The 12,199-nt window shown below is 52.1% G+C and overlaps 1 protein-coding gene across 3 annotated transcripts in view; it reads left to right on the forward strand.

Moving 5' to 3' along the window:
* LOC140458802 (pregnancy zone protein-like) overlaps positions 1–12,199 on the forward strand; it is a 363,432-nt gene that overhangs the window by 31,612 nt on the left and 319,621 nt on the right. The window lies entirely within an intron of this gene.

The raw sequence follows: 12,199 nt of genomic DNA on the forward strand, positions 1-12,199 counted from the left end.
ACTCTGATCCCAGAATCAGACAGACACAGGACAGCAACCTGACACTGATCCCATTCTTCACACTGACACAGGAAAGCAGCCTGACACTGATCCCAGTCTTCACACTGACACAGGACAGCAGCCTGTCACTGATCCCAGTCTCACACTGACACAGGAAAGCAGCGTGACACTGATCCCAGTTTAACACACACACATGATTGTTGCCTGATACTGATTCCACTATTCATTCTGACATAGCACAGCAGTCTGTCATTGATCCCCGTATCACACTGACACAGGACAGCAGCCAGTCACTGATCCCAGTCTTCACACAGACACAGGATTGCAGCCTGATACTGAACCCTGCGTTCAGAATGACACAGGACAGCAGCCAGTCACGGATCCCAATCTCACACTGACACATGACAGCAGCTTAACTCTGATCCCAGTCTTCACAGTTAAACAGTACAGCAGGCTATCACTGATTCCAGTCTTATTCTGGTACAGGACACAAACTGGTCACTGGTCGCCGTCTCACAATGACACAGGACAGCAGTCTGTCACTGATCCCTGTCTTCACACTGACACAGGACAGTAGCCTGTCACTGACCACAGTTTCACACTGACACAGGACAGCATCCTGACAAAGACCCCAGTCTCACACTGACACAGGACAGCAACCTGTCACTGATCCCAGTCTTCATACTGACACAGGAGAGCAGCCTGTCACTGATCCCAGGTCAACACAGACACATGATCGTTGTCTGATACTGATTCCACTATTCACACTGACACAGGACAGCAGCCTGTCACTGATCCCAGTCTCACACTGACACAGGACAGCAGCCTGTCACTGATCCCATTTTTCACACTGACACAGGACAGCAGCCTGACACTGATCCCAGTTTAACACAGACACATGATCGTTGCCTGATACTGATTCCAGTATTCACACTGATACAGGACAGCAGCCTGTTAGGGATCACAGTCTTCACACTGACACAGGACAGAAGCATGTCACTGATCCCAGTCTTCACACTGACACAGGAGAGCAGCCTATCACTGATCCCAGTCTTCACACTGACACAGGACAGAAACCTGACACTGATCCCAGTTTCATACTGGTACAGGACAACAGATTTCGAAGCTCCTTGGATGCTGCCTGAACTGCTGTGCTCTTCCAGCACCACTAATCCAGAATCTGGTTTCCAGCATCTGCAGTCATTGTTTTTAGCCTGTCACTGATCCCATTCTTCAAATTGTCCAAGGACAGCAGCCTGTCACTGATCCAAATATTCACACTTACAGAGGACAGCAGCCTGACATTGATCCCAGTCTTTACACTGACACAGGACAGCAGCCTGTCACTGATCCCAGGTCAACACACTCACATATTCGTTGCCTGACACTGATTCCACTATTCACACTGGTACAGGACAGTCTCAGACTGACACAGGACAGCAGCATGTCACTCATTCCAGTCTTCACACTGACACAGGACGGCAGCCTGTCTCTGATCCCAGCCTCACAGGACGGCAGCCTGTCTCCGATCCCAGCCTCACAGGACGGCTGCCTGTCTCTGATCCCAGTCTCACAGGATGGCAGCCTGTCACTGATCCCAGTCTCACACTGACACAGGATAGCAGCCTGTCTCTGATCCCAGTCTTCACACTGACACAGGACAGCAGCCTTTCACTGATCCCAGTCTTCACAATGACACAGGACAGCAGCCTGTCACTGTTCCCAACCTTCACACTGACACAGGACAGCAGCCTGTCACTGTTCCCAACCTTCACACTGACAAGGGACAGCAGCCTGACATTGATCCCAGTTTCACACAGACACAGGATTGCAGCCTGATACTGAACCCTGCGTTCAGAATGACACAGGACAGCAGCCAGTCACGGATCCCCTTGTCACACTGACACACGACAGCAGCCTGTCACTGATCCCAGTCTCACACTGACACAGGACAGCAGCCTGTCTCTGTTCCCAGTCTTCACACTGACACATGACAACAGCATGTCACTGATCCCAGTCTCTCACTGACACAGGACAGCATCCTGTCTCTGATCCCAGTCTTCACACTGACACAGGACAGCAGCCTTTCACTGACTCCTGTCTTCACTATGACACAGGACAGCAGCCTGTCACTGTTCCCAACCTTCACACTGACACAGGACAGCAGCCTGACATTGATCCCAGTTTCACACAGACACAGGATTGCAGCCTGATACTGAACCCTGCGTTCAGAATGACACAGGACAGCAGCCAGTCACGGATCCCAATCTCACGCTGGTACAGGACAGCAGCTTAACGCTGATCCCAGTCTTCACAGTTAAACAGTACAGCAGGCTATCACTGATTCCAGTCTTATTCTGGTAAAGGACACAAACTGGTCACTGGTCGCCGTCTCACACTGACACAGGACAGCAGTCTGTCACTGATCCCTGTCTTCACACTGACACAGGACAGTAGCCTGTCACTGACCACAGTTTCACACTGACGCAGGACAGCATCCTGACAAAGACCCCAGTCTCACACTGACAGAGGACAGTAACCTGTCACTGATCCCAGTCTTCATACTGACACAGGAGAGCAGCCTGTCACTGATCCCAGGTCAACACAGACACATGATCGTTGTCTGATACTGATTCCACTATTCACACTGACACAGGACAGCAGCCTGTCATTCATCCCAGTCTTCACACTGACACAGGACAGCAGCCTGTCTCTGTTCCCAGTCTTCACACTGACACATGACAACAGCATGTCACTGATCCCAGTCTCTCACTGACACAGGACAGCATCCTGTCTCTGATCTCAGTCTTCACACTGACACAGGACAGCAGCCTGTCACTGATCCCAGTCTCAAAATGACACAGGACAGCAGCCTGTCTCTGATCCCTGTCTCACCCTGACACAGGACAGCTGCTTGTCTCTGATCCCAGTCTCACACTGACACAGGACGGCCAACTGTCTCTGATCCCAGTCTCACAGGATGGCTGCCTGTCACTGATCCCAGTCTCAAAATGACACAGGACAGCAGCCTGTCTCTGATCCCAGTCTCACACTGAAACAGGACAGCAGCCTAACTCTGATCCCAGACTTACACTGACACAGGATGGCTGCTTGTCCCTGATCCCAGTATTCAGACTGACACAGGACAATAGCATGTCACTGTTTGCCGTCTCACACTGACACAGGACAGGTTCCTGACAAAGACCCTAGCTTCACACTGACACAGGACAGCAGCCTGACACTGATCCCAGTCTTCATACTGACACAGGACAGCAGTGTGACATTGATTCCAGTTTTCACACTGACAGAGGACAGCAGCCTGTCATTGAACACCGTCACACACTGACACAGGACAGCAGCCTGACACTGATCCCAGTCTCACACTGACACAGGACAGCAGCCTGTCTCTGATCCCAGTCTCACACTGACACAGGACAGCAGCCAGTCACTGATCCCAGTCTCACACTGACACAGGACAGCATCCTGACAAAGACCCCAGTCTTCACATTGACACAGGACAATAGCATGTCAATGATCCCAGGCTTTACACTTACAGAGGACAGCAGCCTAACACTGATCCCAGTCTTTGCACTGACACAGGACAGCTGCCTGTCACTGGCCCCAGTCTTCACACTGACACAGGACACCAGCCTGACACTGATCCCAGGTCAACACACTCACATGATCGTTGCCTGACATTGATTCCACTATTCACACTGACACAGGACAGCAGCATTTCACTGATCCCATTCTTCACATTGTCCAAGGACAGCAGCCTGTCACTGCCCCCAGTCTTCTCACTCACAGAGGACAGCAGCCTGTCACTGACCCTAGCCTTCACATTGACACAGGACAGCAGCCTGACATTGATCCCAGTTTCACACTGACACAGGACAGCAGCCTGTCACTGACCCCAACCTTCACACTGACACAGGACAGCAGCCTGTCACTGACCCCAACCTTCACACTGACACAGGACAGCAGCCTGACATTGATTCCAGTTTCAAACAGACACAGGACTGCATCCTGATACTGAACCCTGCGTTCAGAATAACACAGGACAGCAGGCAGTCACTGATCCCAGTCTCACACTGGTACAGAACAGCAGCCTGACACTGATTCCAGTCTTTACACTGACACAGGACTGCAACCTGTTATTGATCCCAGTCTTCACACTGACACAGGACAGCAGCCCGACACTGATCCCAGTTTCACACAGACACAGGATTGTAGCCTGATACTGAACACTGTGTTCAGAGTGACACAGGACAGCAGCCTGTCACTGATCCCAATCTCACACTGACACAGGACAGCAGCCTAACTCTGATCCCAGTCTCACACTGACACAGGACAGCAGCCTAACTCTGATCCCAGTCTTCACAGTTAAACAGGACAGCAGGCTATCACTGATTCCAGTCTTACTCTGGTACAGGATAGAATCTGGTCACTGATCCCAGTCTCAAACTGGAACAGGACAGCAGCCTGTCACTGGTTGCCCTCTCATACTGACACAGGGCAGTAACCTGTCACTGACCACAGTTTCACACTGACACAGGACAGCAGCCTGATACAGATCACAGTTTCACACTGACACAGGACAGCAACCTGACAAAGATCCCAGTCTTTACACTGACACAGGACAGCAGCCTCTCATTGATTCCAGTAACACACTGATACAGGACAGCAGCTTTTGCACTGTTCCCAGTCTTCACACTGACACAGGACAGCAGCCTGACAAAGATCCCAGTCTTTACACTGACACAGGACAAGAGCCTATCATTGATCCCAGTATCACACTGGTACAGGACAGCAGCCTTTACACTGATCCCAGTCTTCACACTGGTACAGGACAGCAGCCTTTACACTGATCCCAGTCTTCACACTGACACAGGACAGCAGGCTGTCACTGTTCCCAGTTTCACACTGACACAGGACAGCAGCCTGTCACTGACCTCAGTCTTCACATTGACACAGGAGAGCAGCCTGTCACTGACCCCAGTTTCACACTGACACAGGACAGCAGCCTGACAAAGTTCCCAGTCTTCACACAGACACAGGACAGCAGCCTAACACTGATCCCAGTATTCACACTGACACAGGACAGCAGCCTGTTACTGATCCCAATCTCACACTGATATAGGACAGCAGCCTAACTCTGATCCCAGTCTTCACACTGCACAGGACAACAGCATGTCACTGATCCCAGTCTCACACTGACACAGGATAGCAGCCTGACACGGATCCCTGTTTCACACTGACATGGGACAGCAGCCTGTCACTGATCCCAGCCTCACACTGACACAGGACAGCAGCCTGACACGGATCCCTGTTTCACACTGACATGGGACAACAGCCTGTCACTGATCCCAGTCTCACACTGACACAGGACAGCAGCCTGACACTGATCCCAGGTCCACACAGACACATGATCATTGCCTGATACTGATTCTACTATTCTACTATTCACACTGACACAGGACAGCAGCCTGTCTCTGATCCCAGTCTCACACTGACACAGGAAAGCAGCCTGACACTGATCCCAGTCTTCACACTGACACAGGAAAACAGCCTGACACTGATCCCAGTTTAACACACAGTCATGAATTGTTGCCTGATACTGATTCCACTATTCATCTGACATAGCACAGCAGTCTGTCATTGATCCCCTTATCACACTGACACAGGACAGCAGCCTGTCACTGATCCCAGTCTCACACTGACACTGGACAGCAGCCTGTCACTGACCCCAGCCTTCACACTGACACAGGACAGCAGCCTGTCACTGCCCCCAGCCTTCACACTGACACAGGACAGCAGCCTGACATTGATCCCAGTTTCACACAGATACAGGATTGTAGCCTGATACTGAACCCTGTGTTCAGAGTGACACAGGACAGCAGCCAGTCACGGATCCCCTTCTCACACTGGTACAGGACAGTAGCTGGTCACTGATCTAAGTCTCAAACTAACACTGGACAGCAGCCTAACTCTGACCCTAGTCTCACACTGACACAGGACGGCTGCCTGTCTCTGATCCCAGTCTCACACTAACACAGGACGGCTGCCTGTGTCTGATCCCAGTCTTCACACTGACACAGGACGGCAGCATGTCTCTGATTCCATTCTTCACACTGACACAGGACAGCAGCCTGTCCCTGACCCTGGCCTTCACACTGACACAGGAAAGCAGCCTGTCACTGACTCCAGCCTTCACACTGACACAGGAAAGCAGACTGAGATTGATCCCAGTTTCACACAGACAGAGGATTGTAGCCTGATACTGAACCCTGCGTTCACACTGACACAGGACAGCAGCCTGTCACTGATCCCAGTCTTCACACTGAACCAGGACAGCAGCCTGTCTCTGATCCCAGTGTGCACACTGACACAGGACAGCAGCCTGTCACTGACCCCAGCCTTCACACTGACACAGGACAGCAGCCTGTCACTGACCCCAGCCTTCACACTGACACAGGACAGCAGCCTGTCACTGACCCCAGCCTTCACATTGACACAGGAAAGCAGCCTGTCACTGACTCCAGCCTTCACACTGACACAGGAAAGCAGACTGAGATTGATCCCAGTTTCACACAGACAGAGGATTGTAGCCTGATACTGAACCCTGCGTTCAGAGTGACAAAGGACAGCAGCCAGTCACGGATTCCCTTCTCACACTGGTACAGGACAGCAGCCTGACACTGATCCAAGTCTGAAACTAATACAGGACTGGAGCCTGTCATTGATCCCAGACTTCACACTGACACAGGACAGCAGCCTGACACTGATCCCAGTCTTCACACTGACACGGGACAGCAGCCTGTCTCTGATCCCAGTCTCAGACTAACACTGGACAGCAACCTGTCACTGAACCCAGCCTTCACACTGACACAGGAAAGCAGCCTGACATTGATCCCAGTCTCACACTGACACAGGACAGCCGCCTGACTCTGAACGCAGAATTGCACTGACACAGGACAGCTGCATGTCCCTGATCCCAGTCTTCACACTGACACAGGACAACAGCATGTCACTGATCCCAGTCTCACACTGACTCAGGACAGCAGCCGGGCTCTGATCTCAGTCTTCACACTGACTCGGGACAGCAGCCTGAGATTGATCCCAATTTCACACAGACCGAGGATTGTAGCCTGATACTGAACCCTGCGTTCAGAGTGACACAGGACAGCAGCCAGTCACGGATCCCCTTCTCACACTGGTACAGGACCGGAGCCTGTCACTGATCCAAGTCTGAGACTAATACAGGACCGGAGCCTGTCACTGATCCCAATCTTCACACTGATACTGGACAGCAGCCTAACTCTGATCCCAATCTCACACTGACACAGGACAGCAGCCTGTCTCTGATCCCAGTACCACACTGAGTCAGGACGGCTGCCTGTCAATGATCCCAGTCTTTACACTGAACCAGGACAGCAGCCTGCCTCTGATCCCAGTCTTCACACTGACTCAGGACAGCAGCCTGTCACTGAGCCCAACCTTCACACTGACAAAGGACAGCCGCCTAACTCTGATCCCAGAATCAGACAGACACAGGACAGCAACCTGACACTGATCCCATTCTTCACACTGACACAGGAAAGCAGCCTGACACTGATCCCAGTCTTCACACTGACACAGGACAGCAGCCTGTCACTGATCCCAGTCTCACACTGACACAGGAAAGCAGCGTGACACTGATCCCAGTTTAACACACACACATGATTGTTGCCTGATACTGATTCCACTATTCATTCTGACATAGCACAGCAGTCTGTCATTGATCCCCGTATCACACTGACACAGGACAGCAGCCAGTCACTGATCCCAGTCTTCACACTGACACAGGACAGCAGCCTGTCTCTGATCCCAGTCTTCACACTGACACAGGACAGCAGCCTGTCACTGATCCTGGCCTTCACACTGACACAGGACAGCTGCCAGTCACTGGACCCAGCCTTCACACTGACACAGGACAGCAGCCTGTCATTGATCCCAGTTTCACACAGACATAGGACAGCAGTCTGACATTGATCCCAGTTTCGCACAGACACAGGATTGTAGCCTGATACTGAACTGCGTTCAGAGTGACACAGGACAGCAGCCAGTCACGGATCCCCTTCTCACACTGGTACAGGACAGTAGCTGGTCACTGATCTAAGTCTCAAACTAACACTGGACAGCAGCCTAACTCTGACCCTAGTCCCACACTAACACAGGACAGCAGCCTGTCTCTGATCCCAGTCTCACACTAACACAGGATAGCAGCCTGTCTCTGATCCCAGTCTCACACTGCCACAGGACAGCTGCCTGTCACTGATCCCAGTGTTCACACTGACACAGGACAGCAGCCTGTCTCTGACCCCAGTCTTCACACTGGTACAGGACAGCAGCCTTTACACTGATCCCAGTCTTCACACTGGTACAGGACAGCAGCCTTTACACTGATCCCAGTCTTCACACTGACACAGGACAGCAGGCTGTCACTGTTCCCAGTTTCACACTGACACAGGACAGCAGCCTGTCACTGACCTCAGTCTTCACATTGACACAGGAGAGCAGCCTGTCACTGACCCCAGTTTCACACTGACACAGGACAGCAGCCTGACAAAGTTCCCAGTCTTCACACAGACACAGGACAGCAGCCTAACACTGATCCCAGTATTCACACTGACACAGGACAGCAGCCTGTCACTGACCACAGTTTCACACTGGTACAGGACAACAGTCTGTCACTGCACCCAGTCTTCAAAATGACACAGGACAGCAGCCTGTCACTGACCACAGTTTCACACTGACACAGGACAGCAGCCGTCACTGAACCAAGTTTAACACAGACACATGATCGTTGTCTGATACTGATTCCACTATTCACACTGACACAGGACAGCAGCCTGTTACTGATCCCAATCTCACACTGATATAGGACAGCAGCCTAACTCTGATCCCAGTCTTCACACTGCACAGGACAACAGCATGTCACTGATCCCAGTCTCACACTGACACAGGATAGCAGCCTGACACGGATCCCTGTTTCACACTGACATGGGACAGCAGCCTGTCACTGATCCCAGCCTCACACTGACACAGGACAGCAGCCTGACACGGATCCCTGTTTCACATTGACATGGGACAACTGCCTGTCACTGATCCCAGTCTCACACTGACACAGGACAGCAGCCTGACACTGATCCCAGGTCCACACAGACACATGATCATTGCCTGATACTGATTCTACTATTCTACTATTCACACTGACACAGGACAGCAGCCTGTCTCTGATCCCAGTCTCACACTGACACAGGAAAGCAGCCTGACACTGATCCCAGTCTTCACACTGACACAGGAAAACAGCCTGACACTGATCCCAGTTTAACACACACTCATGAATTGTTGCCTGATACTGATTCCACTATTCATCTGACATAGCACAGCAGTCTGTCATTGATCCCCTTATCACACTGACACAGGACAGCAGCCTGTCACTGATCCCAGTCTCACACTGACACTGGACAGCAGCCTGTCACTGACCCCAGCCTTCACACTGACACAGGACAGCAGCCTGTCACTGCCCCCAGCCTTCACACTGACACAGGACAGCAGCCTGACATTGATCCCAGTTTCACACAGATACAGGATTGTAGCCTGATACTGAACCCTGTGTTCAGAGTGACACAGGACAGCAGCCAGTCACGGATCCCCTTCTCACACTGGTACAGGACAGTAGCTGGTCACTGATCTAAGTCTCAAACTAACACTGGACAGCAGCCTAACTCTGACCCTAGTCTCACACTGACACAGGACGGCTGCCTGTCTCTGATCCCAGTCTCACACTAACACAGGACGGCTGCCTGTGTCTGATCCCAGTCTTCACACTGACACAGGACGGCAGCATGTCTCTGATCCCATTCTTCACACTGACACAGGACAGCAGCCTGTCCCTGACCCTGGCCTTCACACTGACACAGGAAAGCAGCCTGTCACTGACTCCAGCCTTCACACTGACACAGGAAAGCAGACTGAGATTGATCCCAGTTTCACACAGACAGAGGATTGTAGCCTGATACTGAACCCTGCGTTCACACTGACACAGGACAGCAGCCTGTCACTGATCCCAGTCTTCACACTGAACCAGGACAGCAGCCTGTCTCTGATCCCAGTGTGCACACTGACACAGGACAGCAGCCTGTCACTGACCCCAGCCTTCACACTGACACAGGACAGAAGCCTGTCACTGACCCCAGCCTTCACACTGACACAGGACAGCAGCCTGTCACTGACCCCAGCCTTCACACTGACACAGGACAGCAGCCTGTCACTGACCCCAGCCTTCACATTGACACAGGAAAGCAGCCTGTCACTGACTCCAGCCTTCACACTGACACAGGAAAGCAGACTGAGATTGATCCCAGTTTCACACAGACAGAGGATTGTAGCCTGATACTGAACCCTGCGTTCAGAGTGACAAAGGACAGCAGCCAGTCACGGATTCCCTTCTCACACTGGTACAGGACAGCAGCCTGACACTGATCCAAGTCTGAAACTAATACAGGACTGGAGCCTGTCATTGATCCCAGACTTCACACTGACACAGGACAGCAGCCTGACACTGATCCCAGTCTTCACACTGACACGGGACAGCAGCCTGTCTCTGATCCCAGTCTCAGACTAACACTGGACAGCAACCTGTCACTGAACCCAGCCTTCACACTGACACAGGAAAGCAGCCTGACATTGATCCCAGTCTCACACTGACACAGGACAGCCGCCTTACTCTGAACGCAGAATTGCACTGTCACAGGACAGCTGCATGTCCCTGATCCCAGTCTTCACACTGACACAGGACAACAGCATGTCACTGATCCCAGTCTCACACTGACACAGGACAGCAGCCGGGCTCTGATCTCAGTCTTCACACTGACTCGGGACAGCAGCCTGAGATTGATCCCAATTTCACACAGACCGAGGATTGTAGCCTGATACTGAACCCTGCGTTCAGAGTGACACAGGACAGCAGCCAGTCACGGATCCCCTTCTCACACTGGTACAGGACCGGAGCCTGTCACTGATCCAAGTCTGAGACTAATACAGGACAGCTGCCTGTCACTGATCCCAGTGTTCACACTGACACAGGACAGCAGCCTGTCTCTGACCCCAGTCTTCACACTGGTACAGGACAGCAGCCTGTCTCTGATCCCAGAATCACACTAACACAGGATAGCAGCCTGTCTCTGATCCCAGAATCACACTAACACAGGACAGCAGCCTGTCTCTGATCCCAGTCTTCACACTGGTGCAGGACAGCAGCCTGTCTCTGATCCCAGAATCACACTGACACAGGACAGCAGCCTGACACTGATCCCAGTCTTCACACTGAACCAGGACAGCAGCCTGTCTCTGATCCCAGTGTGCACACTGACACAGGACAGCAGCCTGTCTCTGACCCCAGTCTTCACACTGAACCAGGACAGCAGCCTGTCTCTGATCCCAGAATCACACTGACACAGGACAGCAGCCTGTCTCTGACCCCAGTCTTCACACTGAACCAGGACAGCAGCCTGTCTCTGATCCCAGAATCACACTGACACAGGACAGCAGCCTGTCTCTGACCCCAGTCTTCACACTGAACCAGGACAGCAGCCTGTCTCTGATCCCAGTGTGCACACTGACACAGGACAGCAGCCTGTCACTGATCCCAGTGTGCACACTGAACCAGGACAGCAGCCTGTCTCTGACCCCAGTCTTCACACTGACACAGGACAGCAGCCTGTCTCTGACCCCAGTCTTCACACTGACACAGGACAGCAGCCTATCACTGATCCCAGTCTTCGCACTGACACAGGACAGCAGCTGGACAGTGACCGATGGTTTTAATGAATCTGAAGACAGTTGAGCCATTTGGTGAAGTTCTTGGTGCATTGGGAAGTGCGTCTTCAATTGATAACCATGTAAGATATTCTGCACCCTGGGATGGTGATATTCATCTCACTTGGCTGTGGTATGTCTTGATGTGAATCACTGCACACTGATTCTGTGGAGATGGAGCTGAATGGTTGGATAATTGGACCTTGTAAATGGAGGAAAGTGATTTCTTGCAGCACCAGAGCTGGGAGTGTCTGGCCCCAGGTGGTTCGTTCTCAGAATGTGAACCCAAGTTGGTCATGTGTGACAAGAGCTAACATTTCCTCACACAAAGGGTATG

This window comes from Chiloscyllium punctatum, chromosome 34 (assembly GCF_047496795.1).
Source record: "Chiloscyllium punctatum isolate Juve2018m chromosome 34, sChiPun1.3, whole genome shotgun sequence".
Lineage (NCBI taxonomy): Eukaryota > Metazoa > Chordata > Chondrichthyes > Orectolobiformes > Hemiscylliidae > Chiloscyllium > Chiloscyllium punctatum.